This window comes from Trachypithecus francoisi, unplaced genomic scaffold, assembly GCF_009764315.1.
Source record: "Trachypithecus francoisi isolate TF-2019V2 unplaced genomic scaffold, Tfra_2.0 Lachesis_group12, whole genome shotgun sequence".
NCBI lineage: Eukaryota > Metazoa > Chordata > Mammalia > Primates > Cercopithecidae > Trachypithecus > Trachypithecus francoisi.
Window position 1 is genome coordinate 116,526,698 of NW_022681457.1, and position 23,750 is coordinate 116,550,447.

General features: G+C 43.5%; 1 pseudogene; it reads left to right on the forward strand.

The window, feature by feature from the left end:
- The first annotated feature begins 7,406 nt into the window (after positions 1-7,406).
- LOC117093591 lies at positions 7,407-8,550 on the forward strand (annotated as a pseudogene).
- Positions 8,551-23,750: the final 15,200 nt, after the last annotated feature.

Genomic DNA, 23,750 nt, shown 5'->3' on the forward strand with positions numbered 1-23,750 from the left:
GGCAGGAGAATCGCTTGAACCCGGGAGGCAGAGGTTGTGGTGAGCTGAGATCGCACCATTGCACTCCAGCATCCAGCCTGGGCAACAAGAGTGAAAGTCCATCTCAAAAAAAAAAAAAAAAAAAAAAAAGAACAGTACAGTGTGACAAAGATAATTGACTAAAGAAAAACTAGTTACACACATATGCATCTATTTTAGAGGTATCATGGTGATATGGTTTGGCCATGTCCCCACCCAAATCTCATCTTGAATTCCCACATGTTGTGGGAGGGACCCAGTGGGAGGTAACTGAATCATGGAGCAAGTCTTTCCCATGCTGTTCTGGTAGTAGTGAATAAGTCTCACAAGATCGATGGTTTTCAAAACAGGAGTTCCCCTGCACAAGCTCTCTCTCTCTTTGCCTGCCGACATCCATGTAAGACATGACTTGCTCCTCCTTGGCTTCCAACACGATTATGGGGCTTCCCCAGCCATGTGGAACTGTAAGTCCAATTACACCTCTCTCTTTTGTAAGTTGTCCGGTCTCGGGTATGTCTTTACCAGCAGTGTGAAAATGGACTAATACACATGGTAAGTAAACTACTTTTCATAAGACCACTTAGGTTCCTAAGAGGGGAGTCTATTTTTTTCCCTCCTGACATTCCCTTTCCTTATAATAACATCCTGAACCACAATTATTCTGATTTCTCTATTAATTACTAGGTCACCTCAAAGGAAGCAAAATATGAAAAGCAGAGAATTTGCTTCTCCAGAATTATGCCTTTGCATAATCATCGAAATCGAATCATTTTGAAGAACCCATATTGAATATAGCCAATTCTCGAATCTTGTTTTTTTGTTTGTTTGTTTTGTTTTGTTTTTTGAGATGGAATCTCACTCTGTCACCCAAGCTGGAGTGCAGTGGTGCGATCTCAGCTCACTGCAACCTATGCCTCCTGGGCTCAAGCAATTCCCCTGCCTCAGGCTCCCAAAGAGCTGGAATTACAGGCGCCCACCATCACAACCAGCTAAGTTTTGTATTTTTAGTAGAGATGGGATTTCACCTTGTTAGCCAAGCAGGTCTCGAACTCCAGACCTCAAGTGATCCACCCGATTCAGCCTCCCGAAGTGCTGGGATTACAGGCATGAGCCACTGTGCCCGGCCTGGAATCTTATTTTTTAAAACACTTTTTTAAAAAAGAGTTTCAAGTATAGAACTGACATTCTGATTTAGAAATGCAAATTCCAGCCGTAAATTCAGTTATGTTTCACGTATAAAAAATTCTAAAACAGCAACTCAAAGTACTGTTTAAAAAGTTCTAAATGACTTTTTTAGCTGTACCTGCATCCTTAGTCAATTCAGTTTTTAAAAATACAGTATATTTAAAGGAATACGATTATAAATTTATGTTCTGAGGATAATTCAACAACCAAGTTAAGTATCTTAGTAGATAAATGTTCCTTTATTAAATGTACCTTCGTCTTAGATAAACTGCAATGGAATTCTAATTCAGGATCGCAAATTGAATAATGGTCAAAGCTGATTTAATTATGAACTAATTGGCCGGGGACGGTGGCTCATGCCTGTAATCCCAGCACTTTGGGAGGCAGAGGCAGGCGGATCACTTGAGGTCAGGAGATCAAGACCATCCTGGCCAACATAGGAAAACCCTGTCTCTACTAAAAGTACAAAATTAGTTGGGTGTGGTGGCAGACACCAGTAGTCCCAGCTACTCCAGAGGCTGAGGCAGAGAATAACTTGAACCCCCAAGGCAGAGATTGCAGTGAGCCGACATTGTGCCGCTGCACTCCAGCCTGGGTGACAGAGCAAGACTCTGTCTGAAAAATAAAAAATATGAACTAATAAACATATTTTTCAATTAAACAATAAAAGCCTTTGAAAACTACTAAAGCACTAAAAAATAATAATAATAATAATAAAATTTAAAAATTAGCCTTAAAGAATCAGAAAGCAGCATCTGAAAACCCCATCCTGGTCACAGTGCTGACAGCACTCCAGAGAGTCCCAAAGCAAATCTGCTGTTCTCAAAGACAGGACACAGATCTCTCCTAAAGCTGCAGGTCCCGACCTCCCCAGCGATCAGGCTGAATTACAGCCTAATTAAAGCCAAAGAAGAAGGCTTTGTCTCTGTCTTCTCCCAAGAGATGGAAAGGAAAAGCTGGAATTGCAATTTGCAGGATAGCCTAGACCGAGCTGTAACTCCCGCACCATCCTCTGAAGTAAAAGCTAAGTATTAAAGGAAAGGCTTTAATGGAAATATAAGACCCTGAAACAATGCCAAAGAAGGCCGTTTTAGAAAAATGACAGAGTACACATATCCTCTACATCCAGTAACATTCCCTATTAGTAATAATTGGTGTCACCAAGCAATAATGGGAATAAGCAAAAGCACATAGGCTTCCAAGTCAGACAGACTGCCACCATTTAGTAGCTGTGTGACCTTGGGCCAGTTGCCTAACCTCTCTGGCACCTCATTTTCTTCATCCACAAAATGGTAATAATTATACTTACCTTTAAGAGATGGTATAAAGGTTAAATGAAATAATATATGTAAATGAACAATGCCTCCTGGCACACAATAACCTCCAATAAACCGTCACTACAATCATTTGCCTGAAGTTTCTTCTTTGGCTTTGCATTTCTAATAAATAAATAAATGTTTCCAGACTTTCTTTTTTCCTTTTACCACCAAGTGAGGTAAAGCAGATTCTGTTTTCTGTCCAACTCTACCTTTTTTTTTTTTAAATTTAGACAGGCTGGAATGCAGTGGCGCCCTCATGACTCACTGCAGCCTTGACTTCCTGGCCTCAAGCAATCCTCTCGCCTCTGCCTCCCAAGTAGCTGGGATCACAGGCATCAGCCACCATGCCTCGCCAATTTTTGTATTTTTTTGTAGAGATAGTTGCCTTGGCTACTATCTCATCTCCTGATTTGAATCATGGCAAAAACAGAAGCAAAAATTCTTGAGTGCCAACTTATGGGTCCTGAATACAAACAGGAAGGTGAGACCTCCATAGATGAAGCAAGTAGAATGAGGTTTTAAAAATGTATCTCTGAGCCAGGCACAGTGGCTCATGCTTATAATCCCAACACTTTGGAAGGTTGAGACATGAGGATGACTTGAGCCCACTAGTTGAAGACCAGCCTGGGCGACATAGTAAGACCCTGCTTCTACAAAAAAAAAAAAAAACTTAAAAAAAATAGTTAGGCATGGTGGCACACACGCCTTGGTCCCAGCACTTGGGGAGGCTCAGGAGGGAGGGTCACTTGAGGACAGGAGTTTGAGACCAGCCTGAGCAACATAGCAAGACCCTATCTCTATGAAATAAAAAACAGGATAAAATAAATAAATCATAAATAAAAACTGTCTGGTCCAGGCTGGGTGCAGTGGCTCACACCTGTAATCCCAGCACTTTGGGTGGCCAAGGCGTCTGGATCACTTGAGGCCAGGAGTTCGAGACCAGCGTGGCCAACATGGTGAAACCTTGTCTCTACTAAAAATACGAAAAAATTATCCAGGCGCGTGCCTGTAATCTCAACTACTCAGGGGCTGAGGCAGGAGAGTCACTTGAACCCAGAAGGCGGGAGGCAGAGATTGCAGCGAGCTGAGATGGCGCCACTGCACTCCAGCCTGGGCCACATAGTGAGGCTTCATCTCAAAAAAAAAAAAAATAAACCTGTATGGTCCAGTCCTAGATTATGTGATGTAGACTGAAATACTACGGTGATGCACAAGTGGAAACATTTGATATGGGTTCAAGCAGTGACTCTCAAACTGTGATCAAGGGTCACTTCTTTTGTTTCACTTCGTTTGGTTTGGTTTTATTTTGTTTTGTTTTACTTTCCACCCCTTCAGGAACCAAAAATCAGTCCTATTGCCCATGACTTTAACATAGCTCATGCAGCATGAAACTCATCGCAAGTTCAACAGCACCCAAAGGGGCCCATACCCTGTCGAGACTAATTCCCTGATGCATGCTTGGGCGTTGGGGGCAATGCTAAATAAATAAAAAGTCTCTTACTCTCATTTACTATCGATTTCTGTGCTCCTCTTCTTACAAACCGTAACAAGCAGATTTGGAACTAGTTCTAAACTCGTAGTTTGCAAACTACTCTGTGAGTTTGTCCTGATCTGGATGTAAAGGGTAGGATTTTGCTTCTTGGAGGAGCATCCCAGAAGGAGCCGTGGGAGATGAAGCCAGGTTCTAGAGGCTGGAAGGAACCCTGCATGTACTCAGGATCATTACTTTTATCACAGCTCACTACAAATCAGTAGAATTTGGGGTGGGGTATAAGATATAGCAAGAACCTCTATATTTCATAAAATGAGGGGAAAATTAATTCAGTAAGGATCCCAAAAATAACAAAAAGAAGAGAACATACACTAAGGTGTTTCCAAACCACCACCTGCCTCACTGGCTTAGCAGCAGCAGCTGAGGAGTAGAACCCAGAAGTACATTCCCGTGGAGGAACAGCCAACACTTCACGTTTGCACATCCATCTCAGGAATCCTCTTAGTCATTGAAGGAAAGGAGACAGGAGTGAGTCCAAGGTTTTGGTCAAACCCTGCCTGGCATGAACTAATGAGCTCAGGCTCAGGCCACACTGCCTGGGTTCAGATCCTGGCTCATCCATTTCCTAGCTGTGCAGCCTCAGGCAAGTTGCTTGATCTCTCTTTGCTTCTGTTTCCTCAGCCATAAAGTGGGAATTACCCTTCCTCAAAGAGTAGCTGTGAACACTGAAGGAGGTAACACATGTAAGTCCTTTAGAACAGAGCCTATTACATTGGAAGTGTTAGTTATTATTATTATTTTTTCTTTTTTGAGATGGAGTCTCACTCTGTTGCCTAGGCTGGAGTGCAGTGGCACAATCTAGGCTCACTGCAGCCTCCACCTCCTGGGTTCCAGTGATTCTCCTGCCTCAGCCTCCCACGCAGCTGGAATTACAGGCGAACTCCACCACGCCTGGTTAATTTTTGTATTTTTAGTAGAGACGGGGTTTCACAATGTTGTCCAGGCTGGTCTGGAACTGCTGACCTCAGGTGATCCGCCCACCTTGGCCTGCCAAAGTGCTGGGATTACAGGTGTGAGCCACCGCGCCCAGACATTATTATTATTATTTTGAGACAGGGTCTTGCTCTGTCACCCAGGCTGGAGTGCAGTGATGCGATCGTGGCTTACTGTAGCCTAGACTTCCCAGGCTCAAGTGACCCTCCCAGTTCAGCCTCCTGAGTAGCTGGAACCACAGGCACACACCACCATGCCTGGCTAATTTTTTTATTTTTTGTAGAGACAGGGTCTTGTTATGTCGTCTAGATTGATTTTTTTTTTTTTTTTTTTTTTTTGGGAACTGAGTCTTGCTCTTTTGAGTTGCCCGGGCTGGAGTGCAGTGGTGCCATTTCAGCTCACAAGCAATTCTCCTGCCCCAGCCTCCCAAGCAACTGGGATTACTGGTGCCCACCACCAAGCCCGGCTAATTTTTTATACTTTTAGTAGAGACAGGGTTTCCCCATGTCGGCCAAGCTGGTCTCAAACTCCTGCCCGCAGGTGATCCACCAGCCTCAAACTCCTGAAGTGCTGAGATTACAGGTGTGAGCCACTAAGCCCAGCCAACTATTACTAGTACTGCTACTACTGCTACTACTACTATTTTTATTAGGCTTTTTTCTTCTTGCAGGTTCATTCCCAAGACCAATTTTAGAAGTATTTAAGAAGACCTAGTCTAATTCAGCAGCTCAGATGAGGAACCCCTGATATTCAAAAGCCCTAAGTCTGAACAGAGCCTCTTTCATTGGCCCCCTTCTCCCAGTTAGTTGCCACTCACAACCTTCAAAGCCCTGATAAAATCTCACCTTCTCAAGTACACTGTAGAAATTGTGTATAACTGCACGGAATTGAAACCCGTCTACTTAGCCAGACGCAGGGTCTCACACTTGTAATCCCAACACTTCAAGAAGTTGAGGTGGGATTGTCTGAAGTCAGGAGTTTGAGACCAGCCTGAGCAACAAAACAAGACCCCTGTCTCTACAACGGAAAGGAAAGGAAAGGAGAGGAGAGGAGAGGAGAGGAGAGGAGAGGAGAGGAAAGGAAAGGAAAGGAAAGGAAAGGAAAGCATCTACTGTGGCAGGATGAAAAAGGAGCACACTGTCATCACTTAATAAGAAGTCAGGATAGAAAGACGGGCCTGGGCCGGATGCGGTGGCTCACACCTCTTAGTACTTTGGCAGGCCGAGGTGGGACGATCGCTTGAGCCCAGGAGTTCAAGACCAACCCAAGCAACATAGTGAGACCCTATCTTTACAAAAAGAAATGTAAAAATTAGCCAAGCATGGTGGCACATTTCTGTGGTCCCAGCTACTCAGAAGGTTGAAGGGGAAGGATTGCTTGGCCCTGGGAAGTCAAGGCTGCAGTGAGCTGTGATTGCACCACTGCACTTCAGCCTGAGTGACAGAACAAGACCCTGTCTCAAAAAAAGAAAGAAAGAAAGAAAGAAAGAAAGAAAGAAAGAAAGAAAGAAAGAAAGAAAGAAAGAAAGAAAGAAATGTGTACATGCCTTATAAGGTTAATGTTATGAAGAATATGTCAAAAGAAAACCAAGAAGCAATGGGAAAATATGTTGGGTAAGAGCTTGACACATGTGGTGACAGAAATACCAGAGCCTTAGTATTCATATGGGATCGACTTCAAGGTCATGAGAACAGAAAAATGTCAAATAGGGGAATCCCAGGAATACCAACTGTGTGATTTGGTAATAAACATGGGCGATGGAGATAATAAGACGAGAGGTGGGGACATATTTATTTGGTTGTGGTTGTCTTTTTCTTTTCTTCTCCTGGTTCTCTCTTCCCAGTAAAAGAGGGACATGTTTATATAAAGTGAATTAAACTACTCAGGGAAACTCACTGACCAATACAAGTTTATCTTTTTTTTGAGACAGAGTTTCTCTCTTGTTTCCCAGGCTGGAGCGCAATGGCACAGTCTTGGCTCACGGCACTTTCCGCCTCCCGAGTTCAAGCAATTCTTCTGCCTCAGCCTCCCGAGTAGCTGGGATTACAGGAGCCTATCACCACACTCGGCTAATTTTTATATTTTTAGTAGAGATGGGGTTTCACTGTGTTGGCCAGGCTGGTCTGGAACTCCCAACCGCAGGTGATCCGCCCACCTCGGCCTCCTAAAGTGCTGGGATGACAGGCGTGAGCTACCGTGACGGCCAAGATGTTTATCTTTGTTCACTTACTTAACAAACACTTGTTGGAGCCTGCTGAGTCCTAAGGTGCTCTAGTAGGTCCTGGGAGTACACGGTAATCAAACAAACTTGGTCTCGACCCACGTGGCACTGATATGCCAGTTGGGGTGCTGGGGCAAGTCAATAAAGAAGTAAGCAATCTCTCCTTCCACAGCCCAAGATGCCAAAAAGAAAGAAGCCCAAGGGGAGAAAGGCGGCTCCCGCCCCTGCAGAAAGCCAAGAAAGTAGTGAATCCCCTGTTTAAGAAAAGGCCAGGTCAGGTGCGGTGGCTCATGCCTGTAATCCCAGCACTTTGGGAGGCCGAGGTGGGCGGATTACTTGAGGTCGGGAGTTCGAGACCAACGTGACCAACATGGAGAAACCCCGTCTCCAGTAAAAATACAAAATTAGCTGGGCGTGGTGGTGCATGCCTATAATCCCAGCTACTTGAGAGGCTGAGGAAGAAGAAAGAAAGAAAGAAAGAAAGAAAGAAAGAAAGAAAGAAAGAAAGAAAGAAAGAAAGAGAGAGAGAGAGAAAGAAAGAAAGAAAGAAAGAAGGAAAGAAAGAAGGGGAGGGGAGGGGGGGGAGGGGAGGGGAGGGGAGGGGAGGGAAGGGAAGACTAAGAATTTTGGCATTGGACAGGACATCCAGCCCAAAAGGGACCTCACCAGCTTTGTGAAATGGTCCTACTGCATCAGGTTGCGGCGGCAGAGAGCCACCCTCTATCAGAGGCTGAAAGTGCCTCCTGTGATGAACCCGTTCACCCAGGCCCTGGACCGCCAAACGTCTCCTCAGCTGCTTAAGCTTCCCCACAAGTACAGACCAGAGACAAAGCAAGACAAGAAGCAGAAGCTGTTGGCTCCGGGCTGAGAAGAAAGCTGCCAGCAAAGGGGACGTCCCCACTAAGAGACCACCTGTCCTTCAGTGTCCTTCAAGCAGGAGTGAACACTGTCACCACCTTGGTGGAGAACAAAAAGGCTCAGCTGGTCATCACTGCACACGATGTGGATCCCATCTCGCTGTTGTCTTCCTGCCTGCCCTGTGTTGTAACATGGGGGTCCCTTACTGCACTATCGAGGGGAAGGCAAGACTGGGACATCTAGTCCACAGGAAAATCTGCACCACTGTCGCCTTCCCATGGGTTAACTCAGAAGACGAAGGCGCTTTGGCTAAGCTGGTGGAAGCTATCAGGCGCAATTACAAAGACAGACACGATGAGATCCGCTGTCACTGGGGAGGCAATGTCCTGGCTCCCAAGTCTGTGGCCCGCATTGTCAATCTCAAAAAGGCAAAGGCTAAAGAACTTGCCACCAAGCTGGATTAAATGTACACTGATGAGTTTTCAGTACATAAAAATAATTAAAATAATACAGATTTTCCTCCAAAAGAACAAAAAAAGATGTAAACAAATGTACTGCTGTTAAAAGCACAGTGAGAAAGTACCCAGAGCGCAGCCACAGAGAGAACACTGGAGTCCCGAGAACAGAAAGAGAAAAGCCACAAGGCAGCAAGGACAGGTGTATTCCAGGAATGTGACAAGGCCAGGTGGCCGGCAAATCGTAACCAAGGGGACAGTGGCTTGACAGGGTACACCTCTCTAAATGCATCTCCTAGGACTGGCCCTCACTCTAAGGCCAGCCTTGCTTGACTTGAACAAGCGAAGCACTCTCTTGCCTCAGGCCCTTTGCATGACCTCAAACACTCTTCCCGTGTCTTCTCATTGTTCACCCTGATTCACATCTCTGCTCAATAACCCCATATCAGTGACCATCCCATCTACAATAGCCTCTTTACAGGTCAGGCACAGCGACTCACACCTGAAATCCCAGCCCTTTTGGGAGGCCAAGGTAGACGGATCACCTGAGGTCCAGGAGTTCAAGACCAGCCTAGCCAACATGGTGAAACTCCATCTCTACTAAAAATACAAAAATTAGCCAGGCATGGTGGCACGTGCATGTAATCCCAGCTACCTGGGAGGCTGAGGCAGGAGAATCACTGGAACCCGGGAGGCAGAGGCTGCAGTGAGCCGAGATCACGCCACTGCACGCCAGTCTGGGTGACAGAGCGAGACTCCATTTCAAAAAAGTAAAATAAAATAGCCTGTTTAGCCCCACTCTGTCTTTTAACTTTACTGCACCTTTTCCCTTAATCATTTGTCTACTTATTGTCTTGTATATAAATAGAGATATTATCCGTCTCTAGAATGTAAGTGCCCTAACAGCAGGAACTTCATTTGCTCATTGATGTAGCTCAGTACCCAGAAAAGCACCTGGAATGGAATAGGCTTTTAATACGTATTTGTGGAATGCATAAATGCATTACAAGTGTAAGAGCAAGCCAGAAAAAACAGAAGATACATAGAACAGTAAAATTGCCACATCTTCTCTGGGTCCATGAGCCATCACAAATGGGTTGTATCAAATTACTTGAGGATATGAAAGAAAATAGATAACTTCAAAAGCGATGTCTTTCAATAAAGACAAAAAAAAAAAAAACACCAAGCCAGGTGTGGTGGTGCACGCCTGTAATCCCAGCACTTTGGGAGGCTGAGGGGTGTAGATCACTTGAGCCCAGGAGTTCAAGACCAGCCTAGAAAACATAGTGAGACCTCATCTCTAAAAAACTTTTTTGTTAATTAGCTGGGAATGGTAGTGCATGCCTGTAGTCCCAGCTACTAGGGAGGCTGAGGTGGGAAGATTGCCTGAGCTCAGGAGGTCAAGGCTGCAGTGAGCCATGATGAGACCACCGCACTCCAGCTTGGGTGACAGGGAGACCCTGTCTCAAAATAAAATAAAATAAAATAAAATAAAATAAAAGAAGATGAAGAAGAAAAGAAAAGAAAAAAAGAGCTTGGGCACAGTGGCTCACACCTATAATACCAGCACTTTGGGAGGCTGAGGCAGGTGGGTCACTTGAGGTCCGAAGTTTGAGACCAGCCTGGCAACATGGCGAAACCCCATCTCTACTAAAAATACAAAAATTAGCCGGGTATGGTAGCGGGTGCCTGTAGTCCCAGCTACTCCGGAGGGTGAGGCATGAAAATCTCTTCAGTCTGGGAGGCGGAGCTTGCAGTGAGTCAAGATCATGCCACTGCACTCCAGCCTGGGCAACAGAGCAAGACTCCGTCTCAAAAAAAAAAAAAAAAGGAAAAGAGAAAACACCGTGCTAAACCTGTAAATAATTTTCAATTGTACCCCAACAAAAGCTGAAAATGGCAAAATAGATGCCAAGAGCAAAGGATTAACTATGCTTAGTATATAGCAAATCCCTCTTCGCAAATTAAACAAATAGATTATAACAAGGCAAGAGATATTCAAGGCGCAGAGAATGAATCCAAGAAATCCATTGTGCTAAACAAATGTACCAGGGTAATCAGGAAAGATCAACAATGTGGAAACCAGGCTGGAATGCAATGATGTGATCTTGGCTGATTGCAACCTCCACCTCCCGGGCTCAAGTGATTCTCCTGCCTCAGCCTCCCGAGTAGCTGGGACTACAGGCACCCACCACTACGCCCAGCTGATTTTTGTATTTTTAGTAGAGACGGGATTTCGCCATGTTGGCCAGGCTGGTCTCGAACTCCTGATCTCAAGTGATCTGCCGGCCTTGACCTCCCAAGGTGCTGGGATTACAGGCATGAGCCACTGTACCCGGCCAGTAAAAGTAAATTTTCTAAAATTAAAATTAAAATTTTCTCAGTGAAATCCTAGTATCATTATTAGGCTGCATAGGATTTTTCTCAGGAACACTCTTAAAAACAAGAACAAAAGAAAACAACAGAAACCAAGGCTCTAAACATTCCTACATCCATTTCTTAAGTTTTCAAACCACAACTTAAAAAGAAAACCCAGAAAACCTGTCCAAATAAAAGTGAGTTGACCTAAGAGCTAAGAGAAAAGTTACTAGTCCCACAGGCTACAGTATACCAAACTCACATTTCTCAAAGGTAAATGGAGACGATCTTCAGAACTAGAAAGGTGAAATAATCAGTAAAGACTAGTGACTACAGGCCAGGCACGATGGCTCACACCTGTAGTTGCAGCATTTTGGGAGGCTGAGGCGGGTGAATTGCTTGAACTCAGAGTTCGAGACCAGCCTGGGCAACATGGCAAAATGTCATCTCTACCACAAATACAAAAATTGGTTGGCTATGGTGGCACGGCAGTGGTCACAGCTACTTTGGAGGCTAAGGTAGGAGGATCACTTGAGCACAAGAAGCTGAGATCATGTCACTGCACTCCAGCCTGAGCAACGTAGACTCTGCCAAAAAAAAAAAAAGAAAGACTAGTGAGTACAAATTTCATGCTGTAGAAATGTAAAAATAAAAGAGAGAGAACAGAAAAATATCAATAAACACTAGTGACAGCTTTGATCACAATCAGAATAAAATAGGCAGCTTAAAGTACATGAAAGCAGACAGATAAGTAGATCAATTCAATAAAAAGTAAAAGCAGTAACAGCAAGTTATCAATCAGTAAACAGAGTGTAAAAACTATAAAACATGCGTAGAATTTCAAAAAGAAGGTTAGACTACTAAACCACAATCTGGAGGAGAAAGAGGATTAGAATGAACCAAATTTATCTTTCCTGGAAGGAAGATCAAGGTTTAGGAAAGTGAAATAAATTAGAAGTAGAAATACTGAAAACCAGACATAAAAGGCAAAATAACCACCCAATTTACATTCTTAAAGCAGCCCTAAGACATTCACACAAAGAAACATTGTGAATTAAAAGAAGCAAAAACTGACAATAAAGTGATAAGGAAATTGACGATGCTCCAATTACCTTCATTCCTGCATTGACTAAACACATATTTATTGGGCACCTCCGTACCCCAGGCACCATTCTAGGCCCTGGGGATGTAATAATCAGATGCAAGACAAAGTTCCTGCTCTCATGGTCCTTTCTGGGGAAAGCAACACCAAACAAACAGACATAAGATCAGGATGAAGTATAAGCAGATGAGAGTCTCCATTTTAGATAGGGTGGTCAGAAGAGGCTGCTTTGAAGAAGGAAGTTTTGAGCAGATTACTGAAGGGCCTAAATAAGCCAGGAGAAGCTGGAGGCAAAGAGAGCAGCAAATACTAAGGTCCCAAGGCAGAAAATACCTTTTTGTGTGGTTTGTTTTTGAGACGGAGTCCCACTCTGTTACCCAGGCTGGAATGCAGTGGCGCGATCTTGGCTCACTGCAACCTCTGCCTTCCAGGTTCAAGCGATTCTCCTGCCTCAGCCTCCCGAATAGCTGAGACTACAGGTGCATAACACCATGCCTGGCTAATTTTTTATAGTTTTAGTAGAGACGGGATTTCACCATGTTGGCCAGGCTTGTCTCGAACTCCTGACCTCAGGTGATCTACCCGTCTCGGCCTCCCAAAGTGCTGGAATTCCAGTGCCCAGCCAGAATATATCTTTTATAAAAAACCACAAGAAGATATCTTAATGAAACTGTTAAAAACATTCATTATGTATGCAGATATGGGGGATCATTTGGGGTGATAGATATGTTCTCCAACTGGATTGTAATGATATTTGCACAATTTTACAAGTTTATTTAAAAATCATTGAATTGTGGATTTAAAACAAGTGGATCTTATGGTATGTAAATTATGCTTCCATGAAAGCACTTAAACACTTAAAGCACTTTTTTGGGCTGGGTGCCATGGCTCATGCCTGTAATCCCAGCACTTTGAGAGACTGAGGCAGGAGGACTGCTTGAGCTCTGGAGTTGAAGACCAGCCTGGGCAACACAGTGAGGCCTCATCTGTACAAAAAAATCAAAAATTGGCTGGGGGCAGTGGCTCACGCCTGAAATCCCAGCACTTTGGGAGGCTGAGGCAGGTGGATCACTTGAGGCCAAGAGTTCATGACTAGCCTGACCAATATGGTGAAATCATGTCTCTACTAAAAATACAAAAATTAGCCAGGCCTGGTGGCTGGTGCCTGTAGTCCCAGCTACTTCAGAGGCTGAGACAGGAGAATTGCTTGAACCTGGGAGGCAGAGGTTGCAGTGAGCCAAGATCGTGCCACTGCACTCCAGCCTGGGCGACAGAGCAAGACTCCATCTCAAAAAAAAAAAAAAAAAAAATCAAAAATTAGTCAAGTATGGTGGCATGTGTCTATGCGAGGCTGAGGCCAAAGAATTGATTGAGCCTGGGAGGTCCAGCCTGCAGCGAGCCGTGATCGTACAGCTGCACTCCAGCTTGGGCGACAGAGCAAGACCCTGTCTCCAAAAATAATAATAAAATGAAATAAAGGCCGGCGCGGTGGCTCACGCCTGTAATCCCAGCACTTTCGGAGGCCAAGGCAGGTGGATCCCCTGAGGCCAGGAGTTCGAGACCAGCCTGGGCAACATAGTGAAACCCTGCCTTTACCAAAAATACAAAAATTAGCAGGGCGTGGTGGCAGGCGCCTGTAATCCCAGCTACTCATGAGGCTGAGGCATGAGAATTGCTTGAACCTAGGAGGTGGAGGTTGCAATGAGTCAAGATAGCGCCACTGCACTCCAGACTGGGTGACAGAGTGAGACTCCATCTCAAAAAAAAAAAAAATTAAATTAAATTAAAATAAAAGACTTTTTCGAAGACCTACACACACAGAAAGTCAGGAGCAGCTGCAGCAAAGTGCAATGAGGTGAGGGTGAAACCATGCAGTGCCCTGAGCCCACGGCTGGCAGTGTAGTTTGTGTTCTGATGGTTCTGGGAAGCTACAGGAGGCTTTTAGCAGGGGACCATGGGAAGATGGAGGCACAGCGGGGGAGGGACACAGCCGCAAGTCAGGGAACACCAAGGGTTGCCAGCCACAGCCAGAAGCCAGGAATTGGCCAGGAAGGGTTCCACCCAAGAGTGCAGTGTGGCCCTGGTGACACCGTGGTCTTGGACTTTGGGCCTCCAGAGCTGTGAAAGAATAAATTTCTGTTGTTTAAAGCCACCCAATTTGTGGTACGTTCTTTTTATGGCTTTTTTTTTTTTTTTTTTTTTGCGATAGAGTCTCACTCTGTCGCCCAGGCTGGAGTGCAGTGGCACAGTCTTAGCTCACTGCAACCTCTGCCTCCCAGGTTCAAGCAATTCTTCTGCCTCAGCCTCCTGAGTAGCTGGGACTACAAGCGTGTGCCACCACGCCTGCTAATTTTTGTATTTTTAATAGAGATGGGGTTTCACCATATTGGCCAGACTAGTCTCAAACTCCTGACTTCATGATCTGCCCACCTCGGTCTCCTGAAGTGCTAGGATTACAGGTGTGAGCCACCATGACCAGCCTGTGGTACATTCTTAAAACAGCCCTAAGAAATCAATATAAGAAATGTCTAGGCAGGGCACGGTGGCTCACGCCTGTAATCCCAACACTTCGGGAGGCCAAGAGAGGTGGATCAACTGAGGTCAGGAGTTCGAGACCCGCCCAGCCAACATGGCTAAACCCCATCTCTACTAAAAATACAAAAATTAGCTGGGCCTGGTGAGGGCATGCCTGTAATCCCAGCTACCTGGGAGGCTGAGGCAGGAGAATCGCTTGAACCCAGAAGGCAGAGATTGCAGTGAGTCGAAATCGTGCCACTGCACTCCAGCCTGGCCGACAGAGCAAGAGTCCGTCTAAAAAAAAAAAAAGAGAGAGAAATGTCTAATACAGATACTTATTAGACATCCAAGACCTGGAGTCCAGGGAGCGGGACTGAAGATGCAAATGTGGAGGTAAGTTACACATAACACTATGAACAAACACACTAGACCTCACTATACAGCAAAACCCAGTCATCTGCTATCTACAGGAGTTATGAAAACACAAACAGATGCCAACCTTTGAAGTAAGACGATGGTCTTCAGTCTAAGGTATTTATGCAAACTGAAGAGAAGCATGACTGATCACTGTGGTATGAGATTAGATCAATGCCACAGCAAGGAGCATTCACAGATAACACTGCCAAATAATGGTAAAATATTAAATCATACAAATCTAACACTCAATTCATGATCCAAGTCATACAATAAAAATATCTTAAATAGTGGAAATTGAATAAACAGACATATATCGTGGTAACGGATGACCTCAATACTTATCAAAGTGATAGAATTAAATACCAAAGGCCAGGCACGGTGGCTCAAGCCTGTAATCCCAGCACTTTGGGAGGCCGAGACGGGCGGATCACGAGGTCAGGAGATCGAGACCATCCTGGCGAACACCGTGAAACCCCGTCTCTACTAAAAAAATACAAAAAACTAGGCGGGCGTGGTGGCGGGTGCCTGTAGTCCCAGCTATTTGGGAGGCTGAGGCAGGAGAATGGTGTGAACCTGGGAGGCGGAGCTTGCAGTGAGCTGAGATCTGGCCACTGCACTCCAGTCTGGGCGACAGAGCCACACTCCATCTCAAAAAAAAAAAAAAAAAAAATTAAATATCAAATAATTTGACAAAGAAAGTAGCTAGCCAGCTGGGTGCGGTGGCTCACGCCTGAAATCCCAGCACTTTGGGAGGCCAGGGCGGGCAGATCACGAGGTCCGGAGATCGAGACCATCCTGGCTAACACTATGAAACCCCACCTCTACTAAAAATACAAAAAAATTAGCCGGGTGTGGTGGCGGGCGTCTAGTTGGGAGGCTGAGGCAGGAGAATGGCGTGAACCCGGGAGGTGGAGCTTGCAGTGAGCCGAGATCGCAGCACTGCACTCCAGCCTGGGCAACAGAGCAAGACTCCATCTCAAGGAAAGGAAAAAGGGAAGGGAAGGGAAGGGAAGGGAAGGGAAGGGAGGGAAGGGAAGGGAAGGGAAGGGAAGGGAAGGGAGGGGAGGGGAGGGGAGGGGAGGGGAGGGGAGGGGAGGGGGGGAGGGGAGGGGAGGGGGGGAGGGGAGGGGAGGGAAGGGAAGGGAGGGAAGGGAAGGGAAGGGAAGGGAAAGGAAGCCAGGAGGATACAATAAGCACAACAGAATTGGCAGGCATAGCTTGAGAAAAGTAAAGAATAGGACAGTAGATTTAGTTTTCAAGTGTACATACCCCTGTAATAAAAAGTTAACAAATTCTAGAACAGAATCTGATCATATACGTTGAGCAAGACTACAGTGAAAACAAAACATGAACAAAAAGTACCTTGAAGAAGTTAAAACTTACAAACTATTAAACAATATCTAGGCTGGGATAAAATTCAGACCAGTGAATGCACAGTGGAAAAGATAGCTCTAATACCTCCATTTAGATACTGCTTTTTTTAATTTTTAATTTTTGTGGGTACATAGTAGACATATGCGTTTATGGGATATATGAAAAATTTTGGTACAGACCTACAGTGCGTAATAATCACATCAGGGTAAATGAGGTATTCATCACCTCAAGCGCTTCTCCTTTGTGTTACAAACAATCCAATTATACTCTTTTAGTTATTATTTTTTCTTTTTTTGCAGGGAGGGGTTGGGAAGGCTGAGGGTAGTGGCACGGGAGGGGGGTCTTTAGTTATTTTTAAATGTACAATTAAATGATTATTGACTGTAATCACCCTGTTGTGCTATCAAGTACTAGATCTTATTTATCCTTTCTAATTATTTTTGTGCCTACAGATAATGCTGCCTTCAACTTAAAATTATGTCCATTAGTTTCTTGGGTGTGAGCAAAGTATGACTGGGAAATCTGTCATCCCACTGGTGGTGGAGGCTGAGTCTGTGGATTGGTCAGGCTAAGTGTATCCTTGCCAAAGCTCAGGCCCCTTCCTGGTAGAGCAGGGCTGGGCTTTTCCATAGCAGCTGTTGCTTTCCTTACAGGAACTTGACATAAGTTCTTTTTTTCTTTTCTTTCTTTTCTTTTTTCCTAAAGTCCCTTTGAGAAATCTCATTGCATCTAAAATTCAGGTCCAAATTTTTATTTCAGCAGCCTCATCAAATTAAAAACTGTGTAAAATCCATTTTTAACAAACGATGGTTCTCGGACTCAAGTGAGCTTAAGTGGGTGTTTGGCAGTGTCAAGGATTTCCTGTCTCCTCTGTTTGATGAAATCTCTAGTTATAATATTGTTATGTCACCAAGATTCATTGCTTGCCAAACCTCATCTTAGACATTTATGTGGGTTTTCCCAAATACCCTTCAGCAACTTAAATCCTAGATATTTTTGCCAGCTACCAGGGAAATTAAATAGGGAATACAGGAAATATAAAGTGACTAACAGTTAGCAATTGCACAACTCTTTCTCATGGGCATTTTCCATGGCTGGCAAACAAACTCGAGGGGACAGTGGAACACAGAAAATATTCACGGACATCCTGAAGTTCAGTGTCTACAGACATATGGAGAAATTTCTGGTTCTGTTCCTGGAAGGGCTGAATGTTTTAGTCGTAAACTTCTGTGCCTGGGGCTTGTTCAGTTATATCTAAGCAGTCATGATTAAACACAATTGGAATTGTGTTTTACCAAAGGTCAATGTTTGAAAGTTTTACAGGTATGCAATCACCTTTCTCTCATTAAAAATAATGAATTCATAATCATCTGAAATTAAGAACTATCAAAAGAAACAATTTACACCTTCCTAGTCAAACTTAACATTCCACAGACATTTGAGATTGTCTGATACCTTCATGAAAAACAGAAAACCTAGGTCATAAATGCTAACTTGTTATTTACATACAGAATGGTAATAATGTTAAGAGATCACCAAGGGTGGACGTTACTCAACAGTGTGGCAAAACTGCTGGAGATGAGAAAGCCTGGGAAGGTTGTGTAATTCTTAGGGAAGTAAAGCACACGAACAATGTCAGCTGTCTGGGACCATATGCTCAAATACATGAAAACAGAACCACTGAAGGTCAGAAAACCTAACATGAAAACAGAATGCGAACCTCTTGGAAATGGACTGAAACAATCCATTCCACAAAATGGAAAACAGAATATTTTGTCCAGGAGCCCTTACATCTGGAATCTCTTCTATTTTTATAATAGGAATCAACACTCTTACTGAAAACTTCAATTTTATAATAGCCTTATTTAGTCTTAGATTTTTCTGTGGGTTGAGTTTAATCATGAATTTCAATATTGGTATGTGAATGCACTCAACACGGGGAAAGTCTTAAAACTTCCTTGACAAGATCGATCTGTGTGTGTGTGTGTGTTCATCTGCAAAAAGGACAAAACTTTTTTTGTTTGTTTTTTGGTTTTTGTTTCTTGTTTGAGACTTTCTCTGTCTGTCACCCAGGCTGCAGTGCAATGGCGCGATCTCGGCTCACTGCAACCCCCACCTCCTGGGTTCAAGCAATTCTCTTGTTCAACCTCCTGAGTAGCTGGGACTACATGAGTGCACCACCATACCTGGCTAATTTTTGTGTTTTTAGTAGAAATAGGGTTTCACCATGTTGGCCAGGCCAGTCTCAACTCCTGGCCTCAAGTGATCCGCCCTCCTCAGCCTCCCAAAGTGCTAGCATTACAGGCATGCACCACCACGCCTGGCCTAAAACTTTTAAAAAGAGAACTTGTTATTTGTGCAAAATGTGCTTATCTAAAATCTGTGACTTATATCCTAGAATAAGGAAGCATTTACCTATTTGCCAGAAATTGCGCTAGGCAAGAAAACAGTTTGCTGTATCATCTATTTTTGTGAAGGTTTTTTCTTGTTTTAAACTATATTAAGGCATGTAATCGCAACATAAGTAGTATCTGCTTCCTCTGTCCTCATTCATCCTGTAACTAACCAAAAAAAGGGGGAAAAAGTCAATCTATGAAGTCCTACTTCCATGAAATGTTCTTTGTAGCCACTAATCCCATCTCACAACCTAACAAACCATTGAACTCCATACTAGTCCACCCTCCAGAATACACATTAGAGCCAGATGGAAAATCCACTGGCTAAATTAAAACACACTAATTGGGCATCAGATTTCTTCTGAAAATGACGAGGTATCGTGTGGGTGTCGGATGTATGACTAAGAGGAAATTCATTCTTTCTGTATAAATAAATCATTCAGATTCACTTTACTAAACTTTCTTTTCTTTTTTTTTTTTTTTTTTGAGACAGAGTTTCGCTCTTGTTGCCCAGGCTGGAGTGCAATGGCGCGATCTCAGCTCACTGCAACCTCCGCCTCCCGGGTTCAAGCGATTCTCCTGCCTCAGCCTCCCGAATAGCTGGGATTATAGGCATGCGCCCGGCTAATTTTCCATTTTTACTAGAGACGGGGTTTCTCCATGTTGGTGAGGCTGGTCTTGAACTCCCTACCTCAGGTGATCTGCCCGCCTCGGCCTCCCAAAGTGCTGAGATTACAGGCATGAGCCACCGCACCCGGCCTCATTTTACTAAACTTTTTTATTGGCTGCTGGAAAAGATCAAGTGTAGGATGTGGAAAATTAACTGTTAAAACATTCAAAACTGTTAAAACACTCAGTGAATGGAACAGTGTCATCAGACAGCTACATCATTTCTAGAGAACATGTGTTCCTTTGCAAAACAATTCTAGAAAATCAAGGACTATATCTGACATACGAACATATATAGATGTTCTCACCTTGGCAAGGATACATGCAAAAATTTTTGCTGTTAGCATAATATGCCAGAAGTTTTAAAAAACAGAGTTTTTGTTTGTTTGTTTGTTTGTTTGTTTTTTGAGACAGAGTCTCGCTTTGTGGCCCAGGCTGAAGTGCAGTGGTGCGATCTCAGCTCACTGCAAGCTCCGCCTCCTGGGTTCATACTGTTCTCCTGCCTCAGCCTCCGGAGTAGCTGGGAATACAGTCGCCCACCACCATGCCCGGCTAATTTTTTGTATTTTTAGTAGAGATGGGGTTTCATAGTATTAGCCAGGATGGTCTCGATCTCCTGACCTCGTGATCTGCCCACCTCAGTCTCCCTTAAAGAACAGATCTTAAGACTCTGTTCTAGGTTGGGCACGGTGGCTCACGCCTATAATCCCAGCACTTTGGGAGGCTGAGGCAGGTGGATCACCTGAGGTTAGGAGTTCGCAACCAGCCTAACATGGTGAAACCCTGTGTCTACTAAATACAAAAAAAATAGCCAGATGTGGTCTCGCATGCCTGTAATCTGAGCTACTTGGGAAGCTGAGACAGGAGAATCGCTTGTACCTGGGAGGCAAAGTTTGCAGTGAGCTGAGATTGCGCCATTGTACTCCAGCCTGGGCAACAGAAAAAAAAAAAAGGAAAAGACTCTGTTCTAACATTAATTTCTAGTTCACAGCATCACCAAAAAACGCACTGCATACTTGTATGCTTTTGTATTGTGTTTTAGAGATGGGTGTCTCGTTAGATTGTTCTGGCAGGAGTGTAGTGGCTATTCACAGACTCCATCATGGTGAGCTACAGCCTTGGATTCCTGAGCTCAAGCAATCTTCCCACATCAACCTCCCAAGTAGCTGGGACTACAGGTGTACACCACCACACACGGCTCTCACACTATACCAAATTAACCTTACGCTTAAAGAATTCCCATCAACATATGTATTTGAGTTCATGAACTGCAATGAATATGACAGTTTTCTGAGTTTTCTGTTGTAGATTTAATGGTGATTCAATGACTTGACCATTCAAATTTTGTTCAGAATAGTTGACCTGAACACCACTGATTATGTTTATGTAGGCCTTAGAAGGCTACGTATTTCTCAGCAAGGTGATCAACGTCAACATCAATGATGATAAATCATGTTACTGCATTTATCCATGATATGATGTCATGAAAATGGAATCTTACCTCTGTGGTCTTCCTCTCAAAAACTGGTAACTCTGGTTGGGCACAGTGGCTTACGCCTGTAATCCCAGCACTTTGGGAGGCTGAGGCGGGTGGATCACAAGGTCAAGAGATGGAGACCATCATGGCCAACATGGTGAAACCCCATCTCTACTAAAAATACAAAAATTAGCTGGGCGTGGTGGTGCACACCTGTAATCTCAGCTACTCAGGAGGCTGAGGCAGGAGAAGCACTTGAACCCAGGAGGCAGAGTTTGCAGTGAGCCGAGATCCTGCCACTGCACTCCAACCTGGTGACATCCATAGAAACCCTCCTGGTACAGAATACTTCAACTGCAAGCAAAATATTTTTTAAATCTTTATAAATGTATGACTGAACTGACAAAATAGTAAGTGAAATCCTCAGAGGCATGACACAGAGAGAAAGCATGACACCAACTGGGCAAGAAAATGATGCAGTTGGCATCTTCCCTGAGGGCATCTGCCAATTCCTGATAGCCTAGAGTAGGAGTCAGCAAACTATGGGCCACATCCGGCTTGTCACACATTGCTGTAAATAAAGTTTTATTGGAACACAACCACTCCCATTAACTTATGTATTGTTTATGGCTGCTTTCATGTTACAACCACAGAGATGAGTAGTTGTGAGAGAAACCATATGGCCCACAAAGCCTACAACATTTATGTCTGGCCCCTGACAGGAAAACTTTGCTGATGCTTAGCCTTGATTTTTAGTAGGTTGAGTTTGTGGGATTTGAGAGACAAAGCCTGGGACTTACATAGAGTGGGATGCCAAAAGAAAGGCTGCATAAAGTTGGGACCCTAGAAAATGTTTGCCCTGAAGAAGGGGATCGAGGGAATACTTGTTTGCTCATGTCTTGGCTGTGATAGAAAGAAAAAAGTTTCCCTGAGAATTCTTCACAAGTTCATCCTTACACAGTAATGAAATATCTGGGCCAGGCACAGTAGCTCACACCTATAATACCAGCACTTTGGGAGGCCAAGGCGGGTGGATCACCTGAGGTCAGGAGTTGGAGACCAGCCTGGCCAACATGGTGAAACCCTGTCTCTACTAAAAGTACAAAAAATTGCCCAGGCATGGTGGTGAGCAACTGTAATCCCAGCGACTCGGGAGGCTGAGGCAGGAAAATTGCTTGAACCCAGGAGGCGGAGGTTGCAGTGAGCCAAGATCATGCCACTGCACTCAAACCTGGGCAACAAGAGCAAAACTCCGACTCAGAAAAAGAGAGAGAGAGAAAGAGATCTGTGTGATGGTCCAAAAAACACTTCTAGCCAAAAATTTAGTTTATTCAAGTGATCTGGCTAGAAGTGGCTCTAGGTGTCTAGCATAAACCAACTCCAATCCTTGACTTCTCATAAATAAAATTCCAAAGAATATAAGCTTTGAATCAAAAAGCACAAAACACATGAGGAAACACTGCTGAGAATGATGTTTACTGAAAGTAAAACTAAGCAGAATAAACAAACTGCCTAAGTAAATCCACGAAGACCTCAGATGTTGGAATTATTAGATAACAAATATAAAATATAATGTTTACTATCATGGCTATACATGGACATACAGAGGTGAATAACAGACACTGGAGACTCCAAAAGGTGAGAAAGTGGGAGGGGTGGGTGAGGGATCAAAAATTACCTAATGGTAATTTTCACTATTTACCTATTGGTACAATATTTACTCTTCAGGTGATGGGTGCACTAAAAGCCCAGACATCACCATTACACAATATATCCGTGTAAGAAAGTTGCTCTTGTACCCCTTAATCTATAAAAATAAAATATTTTGTTTACAGTAATTAAAGAAATAAAAGAAGGTATCAGAGAAGGAAAAAATTATCAAAAATAATCAAATACATCTTGATTATTTTTGATATTTGATTATTTTTAGATGCATTTAAAAAATACATCTAAAAATGATAAATATAATAATTGACATTATAAAGTCAATTGATGTTAAGTAGCAGATATAGCTGAAGAGAGCAATAGCAAACTGGAAGATAGATTTGGAGAAATTATACAATATGTAGCACAAAAAGAGAAAGAAATAGAAAATACAAAAGAGTTAAAAGACACCAAGGACAGAGTAAAAAGATCTAATACTTACCTAACCAAAGTTATAGCAGGAGAAAAAAGAATGGGGAAGAAACAATAGAGGCAATGGAAACAATGGCTAACAATTTTCCAGAATTGATGAAAAACAACAAAATAACAATCTTCACAAATAAAAATAACTTCCATAGACCCATTTTAAGTAAACTGCAATGCACCAACAAAGAGAAAGGCATTAAACACAGAAAGCAAAGATCTAATGCCTACAAGAAAGGACAGTTAGGCTGATAACTAATTTTTCATCAATAACAATAACATTAGAAGACTATGGGATAATACTTCCAAATTTCTGAGGAAAAAAACTGTCAACTTAGAGTTGTATTCACATGAAACTATCTTTCAAGAATGAGGATAAAAAAAGACATTTTCAAGCAAACAAAAGCTGATAGATTTTTCAACAAAAATAGCATCTCTAAAGGCACTTAAAAAATATATATTGTCAAAAGCTAGAAAACCAACCCTAAAATAACATTGAAGAGGCAAAGAGTAGTGAACAACAACGGCATACAGTTAAGTGTAAATAAATATTGACTATATAAACAACAATAATAATGTCCAATTAGTGGTACTGAAGAAAGAGAAGTTTGACTGGATGCAGTGGCTCATGCCTGTAATGCCAGCACTTTGGGAGGCAGGCGGATCACAAGGTCAAGGGAGTGAGACCATCCTGGCCAACATGGTAAAACCCCGTCTCTACTAAAAATATAAAAATTAGCTGGGCGTGGTCATGGTGCACACCTGTAGTCCC